The sequence below is a fragment of the Muntiacus reevesi genome, chromosome 4 (genome assembly GCF_963930625.1).
Source record: "Muntiacus reevesi chromosome 4, mMunRee1.1, whole genome shotgun sequence".
Lineage (NCBI taxonomy): Eukaryota > Metazoa > Chordata > Mammalia > Artiodactyla > Cervidae > Muntiacus > Muntiacus reevesi.
In genome coordinates, this window is record NC_089252.1 from 357,485 (window position 1) to 377,295 (window position 19,811).

Sequence of the window (19,811 nt, forward strand, 5' to 3'; positions counted from 1 at the left end):
TGGGAGCATGGGAGCCTGGGGCTCTCAGCTCCCGAGCCCGCGCTTGGGAGCCTGGGGTCCGCAGCACACGAGCCCGCGCCTGGGAGCCTGGTAGCCTGGGAGCCTGGGAGCCTGGGAGCCTGGGGTCCGCAGCACCCTAGCAGCGCCTGGGAGCCTGGGAGCCTGGGAGCCTGGGAGTCTGGGGTCCGCAGCACAATAGACCGCGCCTAGGAGCCTGGGAGCCTGGGAGGCTGGGGGCCTGGGGTCCGCAGCACCCTAGCCCGCGCCTGGGAGCCTGGGAGCCTGGGGTCCGCAGCACCCTAGCAGCGCCTGGGAGCCTGGGAGCCTGGGAGCTTGGGAGCCTGGGGTCCGCAGGACCTGAGCCCGTGCCTAGGAGCCTGGGAGCCTGGGAGCCTGGGGCCCTCAGCTCCCGAGCCCGCGCCTGGGAGCCTGGGAGCCTGGGAGCCTGGGAGCCTGGGGTCCGCAGCACCCGAGCCCGCGCCTGGGAGCCTGGGAGCCTGGGAGCCTGGGAGTCTGGGGTCCGCAGCACCATAGACCGCGCCTGGGAGCCTGGGAGCCTGGGAGGCTGGGGGCATGGGGTCCGCAGCACCCTAGCCCGCGCCTGGGAGCCTGGGAGCCTGGGGTACGCAGCACCCTAGCAGTGCCTGGGAGCCTGGGAGCCTGGGAGTCTGGGGTCCGCAGCACAATAGACCGCGCCTGGGAGCCTGGGAGCCTGGGAGGCTGGGGGCCTTGGGTCCGCAGCACCCTAGCCCGCGCCTGGGAGCCTGGGAGCCTGGGGTCCGCAGCACTCTAGCAGCGCCAGGGAGCCTGGGAGCCTGGGAGCCTGGGAGCTTGGGGTCCGCAGGACCTGAGCCCGCGCCTGGGAGCCTGGGAGCCTGGGTGCTTGGGAGCCTGGGGCCCTCAGCTCCCGAGCCCGCGCTTGGGAGCCTGGGGTCCGCAGCACACGAGCCCGCGCCTGGGAGCCTGGGAGCCTGGGGACCTGGGGTCCGCAGCACCCTATCCCTCGCCTGGGAGCCTGGGAGCCTGGGAGGCTGGGGGCCTGGGGCCCTCAGCTCCCGAGCCCGCGCTTGGGAGCCTGGGGTCCGCAGCACACGAGCCCGCGCCTGGGAGCCTGGGAGCCTGGGAGGCTGGGGACCTGGGGTCCGCAGCACCCTAGCCCGCGCCAGGGAGCCTGGGAGCCTGGGATCCTGGGGCCGCAGCTCCGGAACCCGCGCCTGGTTGCCTTTGAACCTGGGGGAGGCAGCTCCCGGGCCTGCACTCGAAGCCATGGAGATGCAGCTCACGAGCAAGCGCCTGGGAGCCTGGGGTGCGCAGCACACGAGCCCGCGCCTGGGAGCCTGTGAAGCCCAGCCCCCGATCCCACGCCTGGTAGCCTGTGAGCCTTGGGTTCCCAGCTCACGTGCACGCGCCTGGGAGCCTGGGGTGCACAGCACACGAGCACGCGCCTGGGAGCCTGTGAGCCTGCGGGCACAATCTCCCGAGAACGCACCTGTTAGCCTATGAGCCTTGGGGTCCCAGCTCACGAGCACGCGCTTGGGAGCCTGGGGCACGCATCTCGCGAGCAAACGCACGGGAGGCCGGATACTGGTTTTGAGCAGATTTCGATCTTCGCCTGGGAGCCTGGGAGCCTGGTAGCCTGGGATCCTCAGCACGCGAGCCCGCGCCTGGGAGCCTGGGAGCCTGGGAGAATGGGGTCGGCAGCACCCTAGCAGCGCCTGGGAGCCTGGGAGCCTGGGTTCTGGGGTCCGCAGCACCCTAGACCACGCCTGGGAGCCTGGGAGTTTGGGAGGCTGGGGCCCTGGGGTCCGCAGCACCCTAGCCCGCGCCTGGGAGCCTGGGAGCCTGGGGTACGCAGCACCCTAGCCCGCGCCTGGGAGCCTGGGAGCCTGGGGTCCGCAGCACCTGAGCCGGCGCCTGGGAGCCTGGGAGCCTGGGATCCTGGGGTCTGCACCACCCTACCCCGCGCCTAGGAGCCTGGGAGCCTGGGAGCCTGGGGCCCTCAGCCCCCGAGCCCGCGCCTGGGAGCCTGGGAGCCTGGGAGCCTGGGGGACTGGGGTCCGCAGCACCGTATCCCGCGCCTGGGAGCCTGGGAGGCTGGGGGCCTGGGGCCCTCAGATCACGAGCCAGTGCCTGGGAGCCTGGGAGACTGGGAGCCTGGGGGCCTGGGGTCCGCAGCACCCTATCCCGCGCCTGGGAGCCTGGGAGCCTGGGAGCCTGGGAGTCTGGGGTCCGCAGCACAATAGACCGCGCCTGGGAGCCTGGGAGCCTGGGAGGCTGGTGGCCTGGGGTCCGCAGCACCCTAGCCCGCGCCTGGGAGCCTGGGAGCCTGGGATCCGCAGCACCCTAGCAGCGCCTGGGAGCCTGGGAGCCTGGGAGCTTGGGAGCCTGCGGTCCGCTGGACCTGAGCCCGGGCCTGGGAGCCTGGGAGCCTGGGAGCGTGGGAGCCTGGGGCCCTCAGCTCCCGAGCCCGCGCTTGGGAGCCTGGGGTCCGCAGCACACGAGCCGCGCCTGGGAGCCTGAGAGCCTGGGAGCCTGGGAGGCTGGGGGCCTGGGATCCGCAGCACCCTAGCCAGCGCCTGCGAGCCTGGGAGCCTGGGGCCCTCAGCTCCCGAGCCCGCGCCTTGGAGCCTGGGAGCCTGGGAGCCTGGGAGCCTGGGGTCCGCAGCACCCGAGCCCGCGCCTGGGAGCCTGGGAGCCTGGGAGTCTGGGGTCCGCAGCACCATAGACCGCGCCTGGGAGCCTGGGAGCATGGGAGGCTGGGGGCCTTGGGTCCGCAGCACCCTAGCCCGCGCCTGGGAGCCTGGGAGCCTGGGGTCCGCAGCACCCTAGCAGCGCCTGGGAGCCTGGGAGCCTGGGAGCGTGGGAGCCTGGGGTCCGCAGGACCTGAGCCCGCGCATGGGAGCCTGGGAGCCTGGAAGCCTGGGAGCCTGGGGCCCTCAGCTCCCGAGCACGCGCTTGGGAGTCTGGGGTCCGCAGCACACGAGCCCGAGCCTGGGAGGCTGGGAGCCTGGGGACCTGGGGTCCGCAGCACCCTATCCCGCGCCTGGGAGCCTGGGAGCCTAGGAGGCTGCGGGCCTGGGGCCCTCAGCTCCCGAGCCCGCACCTGGGAGCCTGGGAGCCTGGAAGTCTGGGGTCCGCAGCACCATAGACCGCGCCTGGGATCCTGGGAGCCTGGGAGGCTGGGGGCGTGGGGTCCGCAGCACCCTAGCCCGCGCCTGGAGCCTGGGGGCCTGGGGTCTGCAGCACCCTAGCAGCGCCTGGGAGAATGGGAGCCAGGGAGCCTGGGAGGCTGGGGGTCTGGGGACCTCAGCGCCCGAGCCCGCGCTTGGGAGCCTGGGGTCCGCAGCACACGAGCCCGCGCCTGGGAGCCTGGGAGCCTGGGAGGCTGGGGGCCTGGGGTCCGCAGCACCCTAGCAGCGCCTGGGAGCCTGGGAGCCTGGGAGTCTGGGGTCCGCAGCACCATAGAACGCGCCTGGGAGCCTGGGAGCCTGGGAGGCTGGGGGCCTGGGGTCCGCAGCACCCTAGCAGCGCCTGGGAGCCTGGGAGCCTGGGAGCCTGGGAGTCTGGGGTCCGCAGCATCATAGACCGCGCCTGGTAGCCTGGGAGCTTGGGAGGCTGGGGGCCTGGGGTCCGCAGCACCCTAGCCCGCGCCTGGGAGCCTGGGAGCCTGGGATCCGCAGCACCCTAGCAGCGCCTCGGAGCCTGGGAGCCTGGGAGGCTGGGGGCCTGGGGCCATCAGCTCCCGAGCCCGCGCTTGGGAGCCTGGGGTCCGCTGCACACGAGCCCGCGCCTGGGAGCCTGGGAGCCTGGGAGGCTGGGGGCCTGGGGTCCGCAGCACCCTATCCCGCGCCTGGGAGCCTGGGAGACTGGGAGGCTGGGGGCCTGGGGTCCGCAGCACCATAGAACGCGCCTGGGAGCCTGGGAGCCTGGGAGGCTGGGGGCCTGGGGTCCGCAGCACCCTAGCAGTGCCTGGGAGCCTGGAAGCCTGGGAGCCTTGGAGTCTGGGGTCCGCAGCACCATAGACCGCGCCTGGGAGCCTGGGAGCCTGGGAGGCTGGGTGCCTGGGGTCCGCAGCACCCTAGCCCGCGCCTGGGAGCCTGGGAGCCTGGGAGGCTGGGAGTCTTGGGTCCGCAGCACCATAGAACGCGCCTGGGAGCCTGGGAGCCTGGGAGGCTGGGGGCCTGGGGTCCGCAGCACCCTAGCAGCGCCTGGGAGCCTGGGAGCCTGGGAGCCTGGGAGTCTGGGGTCCGCAGCACCATAGACCGCGCCTGGGAGCCTGGGAGCCTGGGAGGCTGGGTGCCTGGGGTCCGCAGCACCCTAGCCCGCGCCTGGGAGCCTGGGAGCCTGGGAGGCTGGGGGCCTGGGGCCATCAGCTCCCGAGCCCGCGCTTGGGAGCCTGGGGTCCGCTGCACACGAGCCCGCGCCTGGGAGCCTGGGAGCCTGGGAGGCTGGGGGCCTCGGGTCCGCAGCACCCTAGCCCGCGCCTGGGAGCCTGGGAGCCTAGGGCCCTCAGTTCCCGAGCCCGCGCCTGGGAGCCTGGGAGCCTGGGAGCCTGGGAGCCTGGGGTCCGCAGCACCCGAGCCCGCGCCTGGGAGCCTGGGAGCCTGGGGTCCGCAGGACCTGAGCCCGCGCCTGGTTGCCTTTGAACCTGGGGGAAGCAGCTCCCGGGCCTGCACTCGAAGCCAGGGAGATGCAGCTCACGAGCCCGCGCCTGGGAGCCTGGGGTCCCCAGCACCCAAGCCCGCGCCTAGGAGCCTGGGAGCCTGGGCGCCTGGGGTCTGGGGTCCGCAGCACCCTAGACCACGCCTGTGAGCCTGGGAGCCTGGGGTCCGCAGCACCTGAGCCGGCGCCTGGGAGCCTGGGAGCCTGGGAGCTTGGGATCCGCACCACCCTACCCCGCGCCTAGGAGCCTGGGAGCCCAGGAGCCTGGGGCCCTCAGCTCCCGAGCCTGCGCTTGGGAGTCTGGGAGCCTGGGAGCCTGGGAGCCTGGGAGCCTGGTGGCCTGGGGTCCGCAGCACCCTATCCCGCGCCTGGGAGCCTGGGAGCCTGGGAGGCTGGGGGCCTGGGGCCCTCAGCTCCCGAGCCCGCGCTCGGGAGCCTGGGGTCCGCAGCACACGAGCCCGCGCCTGGGAGCCTGGAAGCCTGGGAGGCTGGGGGCCTGGGGTCCGCAGCACCCTAGCCCGCGCCTGGGAGCCTGGGAGCCTGGGATCCTGGGGCCGCAGCTCCGGAACCCGCGCCTGGTTGCCTTTGAACCTGGGGGAGGCAGCTCCCGGGCCTGCACTCGAAGCCAGAGAGATGCAGCTCACAAGCCAGCGCCTGGGAGCCTCGGGTCCGCAGCACTCAAGCCCGCGCCTAGGAGCCTGGGAGCCTGGGTGCCTGGGTTCTGGGGTCCGCAGCACCCTAGCCCGCGCCTGGGAGCCTGGGAGCCTGAGGTCCGCAGCACCCTAGCAGCGCCTGGGAGCCTGGGAGCCTGGGAGCTTGGGAGCCTGGGGTCCGCAGGACCTGAGCCGCGCCTGGGAGCCTGGGAGCCTGGGAGCCTGGGGCCCTCAGCTCCCGAGCCCGCGCTTGGGAGCCTGAGGTCCGCAGCACACGAGCCCGCGCCTGGGAGCCTGGGAGCCTGGGAGTCTGGGGTCCGCAGCACCCGAGCCCGCGCCTGGGAGCCTGGGGTACGCAGCACACGAGCCCGCGCCTGGGAGCCTGGGAGCCTAGGAGCCTGGGAGGCTGGGGGCCTGGGGTCCGCAGCACCCGAGCCCGCGCCTGGGAGCCTGGGAGCCTGGGAGCCTGGGGCCCTCAGCTCCCGAGCCCGCGCCTGGGAGCCTGGGAGCCTGGGAGCCTGGGGGCCTGGGGTCCGCAGCACCCTATCCCGCGCCTGGGAGCCTGGGAGCCTGGGAGTCTGGGGTCCGCAGCACAATAGACCGCGCCTGGGAGCCTGGGAGCCTGGGAGGCTGGGGGCCTGGGGTCCGCAGCACCCTAGCCCGCGCCTGGGAGCCTGGGAGCCTGGGGTCCGCAGCACCCTAGCAGCGCCTGGGAGCCTGGGAACCTGGGAGCTTGGGAGCCTGGGGTCCGCAGTACCTGAGCCCGCGCCTAGGAGCCTGGGAGCCTGGGAGCCTGGGGCCCTCAGCTCCCGAGCCCGCGCTTGGGAGCCTGGGGTCCGCAGCACACGAGCCCGCGCCTGGGAGCCTGGGAGCCTGGGAGCCTGGGAGGCTGGGGGCCTGGGGTCCGCAGCACCCTAGCCCGCGCCTGGGAGCCTGGGAGCCTGGGAGCCTGGGAGCCTGGGGTCCGCAGCACCCGAGCCCGCGCCTCGGAGCCTGGGAGCCTGGGAGCCTGGGAGTCTGGGGTCCGCAGCACCATAGACCGCGCCTGGGAGCCTGGGAGCCTGGGAGGCTGGGGGCATGGGGTCCGCAGCACCCTAGCCCGCGCCTGGGAGCCTGGGAGCCTGGGGTACGCAGCACCCTAGCAGCGCCTGGGAGCCTGGGAGCCTGGGAGCCTGGGAGTCTGGGGTCTGCAGCACAATAGACCGCGCCTGGGAGCCTGGGAACCTGGGAGGCTGGGGGCCTTGGGTCCGCAGCACCCGAGCCCGCGCCTGGGAGCCTGGGAGCCTGGGGTCCGCAGCACTCTAGCAGCGCCTGGGAACCTGGGAGCCTGGGAGCTTGGGAGCCTGGGGTCCGCAGGACCTGAGCCCGCGCCTGGGAGCCTGGGAGCCTGGGTGCTTGGGAGCCTGGGGCCCTCAGCTCCCGAGCCCGCGCTTGGGAGCCTGGGGTCCGCAGCACACGAGCCCGCGCCTGGGAGCCTGGGAGCCTGGGGACCTGGGGTCCGCAGCACCCTATCCCGCGCCTGGGAGCCTGGGAGCCTCGGTTGCTGGGGGCCTGGGGCCCTCAGCTACCGAGCCCGCGCTTGGGAGCCTGGGGTCCGCAGCACACGAGCCCGCGCCTGGGAGCCTGGGAGCCTGGGAGGCTGGGGGCCTGGGGTCCGCAGCACCCTAGCCCGCGCCAGGGAGCCTGTGAGCCTGGGGTCCTGGGGCCGGAGCTCCGGAACCCGCGCCTGGTTGCCTTTGAACCTGGGGGAGGCAGCTCCCTGGCCTGCACTCGAAGCCAGGGAGATGCAGCTCACGAGCCAGCGCCTGGGAGCCTGGGGTGCGCAGCACACGAGCCCGCGCCTGGGAGCCTGTGAAGCCCAGCCCCCGATCCCGCGCCTGGTAGCCTGTGAGCCTTGGGTTCCCAGCTCACGTGCACGCGCCTGGGAGCCTGGGGTGCGCAGCACACGAGCACGCGCCTGGGAGCCTGTGAGCCTGCGGGCACAATCTCCCGAGAACGCACCTTTTAGCCTATGAGCCTTGGGGTCCCAGCTCACGAGCACGCGCTTGGGAGCCTGGGGCACGCATCTCCCGAGCAAACGCACGGGAGGCCGGATACTGGTTTTGAGCAGCTTGCGATCTTCGCCTGGGAGCCTGGGAGCATGGGAGCCTGGGATCCTCAGCACCCTAGCCCGCGCCTGGGAGCCTGGGAGCCTGGGGTACGCAGCACCCTAGCCCGCGCCTGGGAGCCTGGGAGCCTGGGAGCCTGGAGTCCGCAGCACCTGAGCCGGTGCCTGGGAGCCTGGGAGCCTGGGAGCCTGGGGTCCGCACCACCCTACCCCGCGCCTAGGAGCCTGGGAGCCTGGGAGCCTGGGGCCCTCAGCTCCCGAGCCCGCGCCTGGGAGAATGGGAGCCTGGGAGCCTGGGGGCCTGGGGTCCGCAGCACCGTATCCCGCGCCTGGGAGCCTGGGAGGATGGGGGCCTGGGGCCCTCAGATCCCGAGCCCGCGCCTGGGAGCCTGGGAGCCTGGGAGCCTGGGGGCCTGGGGTCCGCAGCACCCTATCCCGCGCCTGGGAGCCTGGGAGCCTGGGAGGCTGGGGGCCTGGGGCCCTCAGCTCCCGAGCCCGCGCCTGGGAACCTGGGAGCCTGGGAGCCTGGGGGCCTGAGGTCCGCAGCACCCTATCCCTCGCCTGGGAGCCTGGGAGCCTGGGAGCCTGGGAGTCTGGGGTCCGCAGCACAATAGACCGCGCCTGGGAGCCTGGGAGCCTGGGAGGCTGGGGGCCTGGGGTCCGCAGCACCCTAGCCCGCGCATGGGAGCCTGGGAGCCTGGGGTCCGCAGCACCCTAGCAGCGCCTGGGAGCCTGGGAACCTGGGAGCTTGGGAGCCTGGGGTCCGCAGGACCTGAGCCCGCGCCTAGGAGCCTGGGAGCCTGGGAGCCTGGGGCCCTCAGCTCTCGAGCCCGCGCTTGGGAGCCTGGGGTCCGCAGCACACGAGCCCGCGCCTGGGAGCCTGGGAGCCTGGGAGCCTGGGAGGCTGGGGGCCTGGGGTCCGCAGCACCCTAGCCCGCGCCTGGGAGCCTGGGAGCCTGGGGCCCTCAGCTCCCGAGCCTGCGCCTGGGAGCCTGGGAGCCTGGGAGCCTGGGGTCCGCAGCACCCGAACCCGCGCCTGGGAGCCTGGGAGCCTGGGAGGCTGGGAGTCTGGGGTCCGCAGCACCATAGACCGCGCCTGGGAGCCTGGGAGCCTGGGAGGCTGGGGGCATGGGGTCCGCAGCACCCTAGCCCGCGCCTGGGAGCCTGGGAGCCTGGGAGGCTGGGGGCGTGGGGTCCGCAGGACCTGAGCCCGCGCCTGGTTTCCTTTGAACCTGGGGGAAGCAGCTCCCGGGCCTGCACTCGAAGCCAGGGAGATGCAGCTCACGAGCCCGCGCCTCGGAGCCTGGGGTCCCCAGCACACAAGCCCGCGCCTAGGAGCCTGGGAGCTTTGGAGCCTGGGGTCTGGGGTCCGCAGCACCCTAGACCACGCCTGTGAGCCTGGGAGCCTGGGAGCCTGGGAGCCTGGGGTCCGCAGCACCTGAGCCGGCGCCTGGGAGCCTGGGAGCCTGGGAGCTTGGGGTCCGCACCACCCTACCCCGCGCCTAGGAGCCTGGGAGCCTGGGAGCCTGGGGCCCTCAGTTCCCGAGCCCACGCCTGGGAGCCTAGGAGCCTGGGAGCCTGGGAGCCTGGGGGCCTGGGGTCCGCAGCACCCTATCCCGCGCCTGTGAGCCTGGGAGCCTGGGAGTCTGGGGTCCGCAGCACAATAGACCGCGCCTGGGAGCCTGGGAGCCTGGGAGGCTGGGGGCCTGGGGTCCGCAGCACCCTAGCCCGCGCCCGGGAGCCTGGGAGCCTGGGGTCCGCAGCAACCTAGCAGCGCCTGGGAGCCTGGGAGCATGCGAGCTTGGGAGCCTGGGGTCCGCAGGACCTGAGCCCGCGCCTAGGAGCCTGGGAGCCTGGGAGCCTGGGGCCCTCAGCTCCCGAGCCCGCGCCTGGGAGCCTGGGAGCCTGGGAGCCTGGTGGCCTGGGGTCCGCAGCACCCTATCCCGCGCCTGGGAGCCTGGGAGACTGGGAGGCTGGGGGCCTGGGGCCCTCAGCTCCCGAGCCCGTGCTCGGGAGCCTGGGGTCCGCAGCACCCTAGCCCGCGCCTGGGAGCCTGGGAGCCTGGGATCCTGGGGCCGCAGCTCCGGAACCCGCGCCTGGTTGCCTTTGAACCTGGGGTAGGCAGCTCCCAGGCCTGCACTCGAAGCCAGAGAGATGCAGCTCACAAGCCAGCGCCTGGGAGCCTCGGGTCCGCAGCACTCAAGCCCGCGCCTAGGAGCCTGGGAGCCTGGGTGCCTGGGTTCTGGGGTCCGCAGCACCCTAGCAGCGCCTGGGAGCCTGGGAGCCTGGGAGCTTGGGAGCCTGGGGTCCGCAGGACCTGAGCCGCGCCTGGGAGCCTGGGAGCCTGGGAGCCTGGGGCCCTCAGCTCCCGAGCCCGCGCTTGGGAGCCTGGGGTCCGCAGCACACGAGCCCGCGCCTGGGAGCCTGGGAGCCTGGGAGTCTGGGGTCCGCAGCACCCGAGCCCGCGCCTGGGAGCCTGGGGTCCGCAGCACACGAGCCCGCGCCTGGGAGCCTGGGAGCCTAGGAGCCTGGGAGGCTGGGGCCTGGGGTCCGCAGCACCCGAGCCTGCGCCTGGGAGCCTGGGAGCCTGGGAGCCTGGGGCCCTCAGCTCCCGAGCCCGCGCCTGGGAGCCTGGGAGCCTGGGAGCCTGGGGGCCTGGGGTCCGCAGCACCCTATCCCGCGCCTGGGAGACTGGGAGCCTGGGAGTCTGGGGTCCGCAGCACAATAGACCGCGCCTGGGAGCCTGGGAGCCTGGGAGGCTGGGGGCCTGGGGTCCGCAGCACCCTAGCCCGCGCATGGGAGCCTGGGAGCCTGGGGTCCGCAGCACCCTAGCAGCGCCTGGGAGCCTGGGAACCTGGGAGCTTGGGAGCCTGGGGTCCGCAGGACCTGAGCCCGCGCCTAGGAGCCTGGGAGCCTGGGAGCCTGGGGCCCTCAGCTCCCGAGCCCGCGCTTGGGAGCCTGGGGTCCGCAGCACACGAGCCCGCGCCTGGGAGCCTGGGAGCCTGGGAGCCTGGGAGGCTGGGGGCCTGGGGTCCGCAGCACCCTTGCCCGCGAGCGCGCCTGGGAGCCTGGGAGCCTGGGGCCCTCAGCTCCTGAGCCCGCGCCTGGGAGCCTGGGAGCCTGGGAGCCTGGGAGCCTGGGGTCCGCAGCACCCGAGCCCGCGCCTGGGAGCCTGGGAGCCTGGGAGTCTGGGGTCCGCAGCACAATAGACCGCGCCTGGGAGCCTGGGAGCCTGGGAGGCTAGGGGCCTGGCGTCCGCAGCACCCTAGCCCGCGCCTGGGAGCCTGGGAGCCTGGGAGCCTGGGAGCTTGGGAGCCTGGGGTCCGCAGGACCTGAGCCGCGCCTGGGCGCCTGGGAGCCTGGGAGCCTGGGGCCCTCAGCTCCCGAGCCCGCGCTTGGGAGCCTGGGGTCCGCAGCACACGAGCCCGCGCCTGGGAGCCTGGGAGACTGGGAGTCTGGGGTCCGCAGCTCCCGAGCCCGCGCCTGGGAGCATGGGAGCCTGGGAGCATGGGGTACGCAGCGCCCTAGCCCGCGCCTGGGAGCCTGGGAGCCTGGGTGCCTGGGGCCCTCAGCTCCCGAGCCCGCGCCTGCGAGCCTGGGAGCCTGGGAGCCTGGGGGCCTGGGGTCCGCAGCACCCTAGCCCGTGCCTGGGAGCCTGGGAGCCTGGGAGACTGGTGTCCGCAGCACCCTAGCAGCGCCTGGGAGCCTGGGAGCCTGGGAGCTTGGGAGCCTGGGGTCCGCAGGACCTGAGCCCGCGCCTGGGAGCCTGGGAGCCTGGGATCCTGGGGCCGCAGCTCCGGAACCCGCGCCTGGTTGCCTTTGAACCTAGGGGAGGCAGCTCCCGGGCCTGCACTCGAAGCCAGGGAAATGCAGCTCACGAGCCAGCGCATGGGAGCCTGGGGTGCGCAGCACAGGAGCCCGGGCCTGGGAGCCTGTGAAGCCCAGCTCCCAATCCCGCGCCTGGTAGCCTGTGAGCCTTGGGGTCCCAGCTCACGTGCACGCGCCTGGGAGCCTGGGACACGCATCTCCCGAGCAAACGCACGGGAGGCCGAATACTGGTTTTCAGCAGCTTTCGATCTTCGCCTGGGAGCCTGGGATCCTGGGAGCCTGGGAGTCTGGGGTCCGCAGCACCCGAGCCCGCGCCTGGGAGCCTGGGGTCCGCAGCACACGAGCCCGCGCCTGGGAGCCTGGGAGCCTAGGAGCCTGGGAGGCTGGGGGCCTGGGGTCCGCAGCACTTGAGCCCGCGCCTGGGAGCCTGGGAGCCTGGGAGCCTGGGGCCCTCAGCTCCCGAGCCCGCGCCTGGGAGCCTGGGAGCCTGGGAGCCTGGGGGCCTGGGGTCCGCAGCACCCTATCCCGCGCCTGGGAGCCTGGGAGCCTGGGAGTCTGGGGTCCGCAGCACAATAGACCGCGCGTGGGAGCCTGGGAGCCTGGGAGCCTGGGGGCCTGGGGTCCGCAGCACCCTAGCCCGCGCCTGGGAGCCTGGGAGCCTGGGGTCCGCAGCACCCTAGCAGCGCCTGGGAGCCTGGGAACCTGGGAGCTTGGGAGCCTGGGGTCCGCAGGACCTGAGCCCGCGCCTAGGAGCCTGGGACCCTGGGAGCCTGGGGCCCTCAGCTCCCGAGCCCGCGCTTGGGAGCCTGGGGTCCGCAGCACACGAGCCCGCGCCTGGGAGCCTGGGAGCCTGGGAGCCTGGGAGGCTGGGGGCCTGGGTTCCGCAGCACCCTAGCCCGCGCCTGGGAGCCTGGGAGCCTGGGGCCCTCAGCTCCCGAGCCCGCGCCTGGGAGCCTGGGAGCCTGGGAGCCTGGGAGCCTGGGGTCCGCAGCACCCGAGCCCGCGCCTGGGAGCCTGGGAGCCTGGGAGCCTGGGAGTCTGGGGTCCGCAGCACCATAGACCGCGCCTGGGAGCCTGGGAGCCTGGGAGGCTGGGGGCATGGGGTCCGCAGCACCCTAGCCCGCGCCTGGGAGCCTGGGATCGTGGGAGCCTGGGGCCCTCAGCTCCCGAGCCCGCGCTTGGGAGCCTGGGGTCCGCAGCACACGAGCCGCGCCTGGGAGCCTGGGAGCCTGGGAGCATGGGAGGCTGGGGGCCTGGGATCCGCAGCACCCTAGCCAGCGCCTGCGAGCCTGGGAGCCTGGGGCCCTCAGCTCCCGAGCCCGCGCCTTGGAGCCTGGGAGCCTGGGAGCCTGGGAGCCTGGGGTCCGCAGCACCCGAGCCCGCGCCTGGGAGCCTGGGAGCCTGGGAGTCTGGGGTCCGCAACACCATAGACCGCGCCTGGGAGCCTGGGAGCCTGGGAGCCTGGGGGCCTGGGGTCCGCAGCACCCTAGCCCGCGCCTGGGAGCCTGGGAGCCTGGGGTCCGCAGTACCCTAGCAGCGCCTGGGAGCCTGGGAGCCTGGGAGCGTGGGAGCCTGGGGTCCGCAGGACCTGAGCCCGCGCATGGGAGCCTGGGAGCCTGGGAGCTGGGAGCCTGGGGCCCTCAGCTACCGAGCCCGCGCTTGGGAGTCTGGGGTCCGCAGCACACGAGCCCGAGCCTGGGAGCCTGGGAGCCTGGGGACCTGGGGTCCGCAGCACCCTAGCAGCGCCTGGGAGCCTGGGAGCCTGGGAGCGTGGGAGCCTGGGGTCCGCAGGACCTGAGCCCGCGCATGGGAGCCTGGGAGCCTGGGAGCCTGGGAGCCTGGGGCCCTCAGCTCCCGAGCACGCGCTTGGGAGTCTGGGGTCCGCAGCACACGAGCCCGAGCCTGGGAGGCTGGGAGCCTGGGGACCTGGGGTCCGCAGCACCCTATCCCGCGCCTGGGAGCCTGGGAGCCTAGGAGGCTGCGGGCCTGGGGCCCTCAGCTCCCGAGCCCGCACCTGGGAGCCTGGGAGCCTGGAAGTCTGGGGTCCGCAGCACCATAGACCGCGCCTGGGATCCTGGGAGCCTGGGAGGCTGGGGGCGTGGGGTCCGCAGCACCCTAGCCCGCGCCTGGAGCCTGGGGGCCTGGGGTCTGCAGCACCCTAGCAGCGCCTGGGAGAATGGGAGCCAGGGAGCCTGGGAGGCTGGGGGTCTGGGGACCTCAGCGCCCGAGCCCGCGCTTGGGAGCCTGGGGTCCGCAGCACACGAGCCCGCGCCTGGGAGCCTGGGAGCCTGGGAGGCTGGGGGCCTGGGGTCCGCAGCACCCTAGCAGCGCCTGGGAGCCTGGGAGCCTGGGAGTCTGGGGTCCGCAGCACCATAGAACGCGCCTGGGAGCCTGGGAGCCTGGGAGGCTGGGGGCCTGGGGTCCGCAGCACCCTAGCAGCGCCTGGGAGCCTGGGAGCCTGGGAGCCTGGGAGTCTGGGGTCCGCAGCATCATAGACCGCGCCTGGTAGCCTGGGAGCTTGGGAGGCTGGGGGCCTGGGGTCCGCAGCACCCTAGCCCGCGCCTGGGAGCCTGGGAGCCTGGGATCCGCAGCACCCTAGCAGCGCCTGGGAGCCTGGGAGCCTGGGAGGCTGGGGGCCTGGGGCCATCAGCTCCCGAGCCCGCGCTTGGGAGCCTGGGGTCCGCTGCACACGAGCCCGCGCCTGGGAGCCTGGGAGCCTGGGAGGCTGGGGGCCTGGGGTCCGCAGCACCCTATCCCGCGCCTGGGAGCCTGGGAGACTGGGAGGCTGGGGGCCTGGGGTCCGCAGCACCATAGAACGCGCCTGGGAGCCTGGGAGCCTGGGAGGCTGGGGGCCTGGGGTCCGCAGCACCCTAGCAGTGCCTGGGAGCCTGGAAGCCTGGGAGCCTTGGAGTCTGGGGTCCGCAGCACCATAGACCGCGCCTGGGAGCCTGGGAGCCTGGGAGGCTGGGTGCCTGGGGTCCGCAGCACCCTAGCCCGCGCCTGGGAGCCTGGGAGCCTGGGAGGCTGGGAGTCTTGGGTCCGCAGCACCATAGAACGCGCCTGGGAGCCTGGGAGCCTGGGAGGCTGGGGGCCTGGGGTCCGCAGCACCCTAGCAGCGCCTGGGAGCCTGGGAGCCTGGGAGCCTGGGAGTCTGGGGTCCGCAGCACCATAGACCGCGCCTGGGAGCCTGGGAGCCTGGGAGGCTAGGTGCCTGGGGTCCGCAGCACCCTAGCCCGCGCCTGGGAGCCTGGGAGCCTGGGAGGCTGGGAGTCTTGGGTCCGCAGCACCATAGAACGCGCCTGGGAGCCTGGGAGCCTGGGAGGCTGGGGGCCTGGGGTCCGCAGCACCCTAGCAGCGCCTGGGAGCCTGGGAGCCTGGGAGCCTGGGAGTCTGGGGTCCGCAGCACCATAGACCGCGCCTGGGAGCCTGGGAGCCTGGGAGGCTGGGTGCCTGGGGTCCGCAGCACCCTAGCCCGCGCCTGGGAGCCTGGGAGCCTGGGAGGCTGGGGGCCTGGGGCCATCAGCTCCCGAGCCCGCGCTTGGGAGCCTGGGGTCCGCTGCACACGAGCCCGCGCCTGGGAGCCTGGGAGCCTGGGAGGCTGGGGGCCTCGGGTCCGCAGCACCCTAGCCCGCGCCTGGGAGCCTGGGAGCCTAGGGCCCTCAGTTCCCGAGCCCGCGCCTGGGAGCCTGGGAGCCTGGGAGCCTGGGAGCCTGGGGTCCGCAGCACCCGAGCCCGCGCCTGGGAGCCTGGGAGCCTGGGGTCCGCAGGACCTGAGCCCGCGCCTGGTTGCCTTTGAACCTGGGGGAAGCAGCTCCCGGGCCTGCACTCGAAGCCAGGGAGATGCAGCTCACGAGCCCGCGCCTGGGAGCCTGGGGTCCCCAGCACCCAAGCCCGCGCCTAGGAGCCTGGGAGCCTGGGCGCCTGGGGTCTGGGGTCCGCAGCACCCTAGACCACGCCTGTGAGCCTGGGAGCCTGGGGTCCGCAGCACCTGAGCCGGCGCCTGGGAGCCTGGGAGCCTGGGAGCTTGGGATCCGCACCACCCTACCCCGCGCCTAGGAGCCTGGGAGCCCAGGAGCCTGGGGCCCTCAGCTCCCGAGCCTGCGCTTGGGAGTCTGGGAGCCTGGGAGCCTGGGAGCCTGGGAGCCTGGTGGCCTGGGGTCCGCAGCACCCTATCCCGCGCCTGGGAGCCTGGGAGCCTGGGAGGCTGGGGGCCTGGGGCCCTCAGCTCCCGAGCCCGCGCTCGGGAGCCTGGGGTCCGCAGCACACGAGCCCGCGCCTGGGAGCCTGGAAGCCTGGGAGGCTGGGGGCCTGGGGTCCGCAGCACCCTAGCCCGCGCCTGGGAGCCTGGGAGCCTGGGATCCTGGGGCCGCAGCTCCGGAACCCGCGCCTGGTTGCCTTTGAACCTGGGGGAGGCAGCTCCCGGGCCTGCACTCGAAGCCAGAGAGATGCAGCTCACAAGCCAGCGCCTGGGAGCCTCGGGTCCGCAGCACTCAAGCCCGCGCCTAGGAGCCTGGGAGCCTGGGTGCCTGGGTTCTGGGGTCCGCAGCACCCTAGCCCGCGCCTGGGAGCCTGGGAGCCTGAGGTCCGCAGCACCCTAGCAGCGCCTGGGAGCCTGGGAGCCTGGGAGCTTGGGAGCCTGGGGTCCGCAGGACCTGAGCCGCGCCTGGGAGCCTGGGAGCCTGGGAGCCTGGGGCCCTCAGCTCCCGAGCCCGCGCTTGGGAGCCTGAGGTCCGCAGCACACGAGCCCGCGCCTGGGAGCCTGGGAGCCTGGGAGTCTGGGGTCCGCAGCACCCGAGCCCGCGCCTGGGAGCCTGGGGTACGCAGCACACGAGCCCGCGCCTGGGAGCCTGGGAGCCTAGGAGCCTGGGAGGCTGGGGGCCTGGGGTCCGCAGCACCCGAGCCCGCGCCTGGGAGCCTGGGAGCCTGGGAGCCTGGGGCCCTCAGCTCCCGAGCCCGCGCCTGGGAGCCTGGGAGCCTGGGAGCCTGGGGGCCTGGGGTCCGCAGCACCCTATCCCGCGCCTGGGAGCCTGGGAGCCTGGGAGTCTGGGGTCCGCAGCACAATAGACCGCGCCTGGGAGCCTGGGAGCCTGGGAGGCTGGGGGCCTGGGGTCCGCAGCACCCTAGCCCGCGCCTGGGAGCCTGGGAGCCTGGGGTCCGCAGCACCCTAGCAGCGCCTGGGAGCCTGGGAACCTGGGAGCTTGGGAGCCTGGGGTCCGCAGTACCTGAGCCCGCGCCTAGGAGCCTGGGAGCCTGGGAGCCTGGGGCCCTCAGCTCCCGAGCCCGCGCTTGGGAGCCTGGGGTCCGCAGCACACGAGCCCGCGCCTGGGAGCCTGGGAGCCTGGGAGCCTGGGAGGCTGGGGGCCTGGGGTCCGCAGCACCCTAGCCCGCGCCTGGGAGCCTGGGAGCCTGGGGCCCTCAGCTCCCGAGCCCGCGCCTGGGAGCCTGGGAGCCTGGGAGCCTGGGAGCCTGGGGTCCGCAGCACCCGAGCCCGCGCCTCGGAGCCTGGGAGCCTGGGAGCCTGGGAGTCTGGGGTCCGCAGCACCATAGACCGCGCCTGGGAGCCTGGGAGCCTGGGAGGCTGGGGGCATGGGGTCCGCAGCACCCTAGCCCGCGCCTGGGAGCCTGGGAGCCTGGGGTACGCAGCACCCTAGCAGCGCCTGGGAGCCTGGGAGCCTGGGAGCCTGGGAGTCTGGGGTCTGCAGCACAATAGACCGCGCCTGGGAGCCTGGGAACCTGGGAGGCTGGGGGCCTTGGGTCCGCAGCACCCGAGCCCGCGCCTGGGAGCCTGGGAGCCTGGGGTCCGCAGCACTCTAGCAGCGCCTGGGAACCTGGGAGCCTGGGAGCTTGGGAGCCTGGGGTCCGCAGGACCTGAGCCCGCGCCTGGGAGCCTGGGAGCCTGGGTGCTTGGGAGCCTGGGGCCCTCAGCTCCCGAGCCCGCGCTTGGGAGCCTGGGGTCCGCAGCACACGAGCCCGCGCCTGGGAGCCTGGGAGCCTGGGGACCTGGGGTCCGCAGCACCCTATCCCGCGCCTGGGAGCCTGGGAGCCTCGGTTGCTGGGGGCCTGGGGCCCTCAGCTACCGAGCCCGCGCTTGGGAGCCTGGGGTCCGCAGCACACGAGCCCGCGCCTGGGAGCCTGGGAGCCTGGGAGGCTGGGGGCCTGGGGTCCGCAGCACCCTAGCCCGCGCCAGGGAGCCTGTGAGCCTGGGGTCCTGGGGCCGGAGCTCCGGAACCCGCGCCTGGTTGCCTTTGAACCTGGGGGAGGCAGCTCCCTGGCCTGCACTCGAAGCCAGGGAGATGCAGCTCACGAGCCAGCGCCTGGGAGCCTGGGGTGCGCAGCACACGAGCCCGCGCCTGGGAGCCTGTGAAGCCCAGCCCCCGATCCCGCGCCTGGTAGCCTGTGAGCCTTGGGTTCCCAGCTCACGTGCACGCGCCTGGGAGCCTGGGGTGCGCAGCACACGAGCACGCGCCTGGGAGCCTGTGAGCCTGCGGGCACAATCTCCCGAGAACGCACCTTTTAGCCTATGAGCCTTGGGGTCCCAGCTCACGAGCACGCGCTTGGGAGCCTGGGGCACGCATCTCCCGAGCAAACGCACGGGAGGCCGGATACTGGTTTTGAGCAGCTTGCGATCTTCGCCTGGGAGCCTGGGAGCATGGGAGCCTGGGATCCTCAGCACCCTAGCCCGCGCCTGGGAGCCTGGGAGCCTGGGGTACGCAGCACCCTAGCCCGCGCCTGGGAGCCTGGGAGCCTGGGAGCCTGGAGTCCGCAGCACCTGAGCCGGTGCCTGGGAGCCTGGGAGCCTGGGAGCCTGGGGTCCGCACCACCCTACCCCGCGCCTAGGAGCCTGGGAGCCTGGGAGCCTGGGGCCCTCAGCTCCCGAGCCCGCGCCTGGGAGAATGGGAGCCTGGGAGCCTGGGGGCCTGGGGTCCGCAGCACCGTATCCCGCGCCTGGGAGCCTGGGAGGATGGGGGCCTGGGGCCCTCAGATCCCGAGCCCGCGCCTGGGAGCCTGGGAGCCTGGGAGCCTGGGGGCCTGGGGTCCGCAGCACCCTATCCCGCGCCTGGGAGCCTGGGAGCCTGGGAGGCTGGGGGCCTGGGGCCCTCAGCTCCCGAGCCCGCGCCTGGGAACCTGGGAGCCTGGGAGCCTGGGGGCCTGAGGTCCGCAGCACCCTATCCCTCGCCTGGGAGCCTGGGAGCCTGGGAGCCTGGGAGTCTGGGGTCCGCAGCACAATAGACCGCGCCTGGGAGCCTGGGAGCCTGGGAGGCTGGGGGCCTGGGGTCCGCAGCACCCTAGCCCGCGCATGGGAGCCTGGGAGCCTGGGGTCCGCAGCACCCTAGCAGCGCCTGGGAGCCTGGGAACCTGGGAGCTTGGGAGCCTGGGGTCCGCAGGACCTGAGCCCGCGCCTAGGAGCCTGGGAGCCTGGGAGCCTGGGGCCCTCAGCTCTCGAGCCCGCGCTTGGGAGCCTGGGGTCCGCAGCACACGAGCCCGCGCCTGGGAGCCTGGGAGCCTGGGAGCCTGGGAGGCTGGGGGCCTGGGGTCCGCAGCACCCTAGCCCGCGCCTGGGAGCCTGGGAGCCTGGGGCCCTCAGCTCCCGAGCCTGCGCCTGGGAGCCTGGGAGCCTGGGAGCCTGGGGTCCGCAGCACCCGAACCCGCGCCTGGGAGCCTGGGAGCCTGGGAGGCTGGGAGTCTGGGGTCCGCAGCACCATAGACCGCGCCTGGGAGCCTGGGAGCCTGGGAGGCTGGGGGCATGGGGTCCGCAGCACCCTAGCCCGCGCCTGGGAGCCTGGGAGCCTGGGAGGCTGGGGGCGTGGGGTCCGCAGGACCTGAGCCCGCGCCTGGTTTCCTTTGAACCTGGGGGAAGCAGCTCCCGGGCCTGCACTCGAAGCCAGGGAGATGCAGCTCACGAGCCCGCGCCTCGGAGCCTGGGGTCCCCAGCACACAAGCCCGCGCCTAGGAGCCTGGGAGCTTTGGAGCCTGGGGTCTGGGGTCCGCAGCACCCTAGACCACGCCTGTGAGCCTGGGAGCCTGGGAGCCTGGGAGCCTGGGGTCCGCAGCACCTGAGCCGGCGCCTGGGAGCCTGGGAGCCTGGGAGCTTGGGGTCCGCACCACCCTACCCCGCGCCTAGGAGCCTGGGAGCCTGGGAGCCTGGGGCCCTCAGTTCCCGAGCCCACGCCTGGGAGCCTGGGAGCCTGGGAGCCTGGGAGCCTGGGGGCCTGGGGTCCGCAGCACCCTATCCCGCGCCTGTGAGCCTGGGAGCCTGGGAGTCTGGGGTCCGCAGCACAATAGACCGCGCCTGGGAGCCTGGGAGCCTGGGAGGCTGGGGGCCTGGGGTCCGCAGCACCCTAGCCCGCGCCTGGGAGCCTGGGAGCCTGGGGTCCGCAGCAACCTAGCAGCGCCTGGGAGCCTGGGAGCATGCGAGCTTGGGAGCCTGGGGTCCGCAGGACCTGAGCCCGCGCCTAGGAGCCTGGGAGCCTGGGAGCCTGGGGCCCTCAGCTCCCGAGCCCGCGCCTGGGAGCCTGGGAGCCTGGGAGCCTGGTGGCCTGGGGTCCGCAGCACCCTATCCC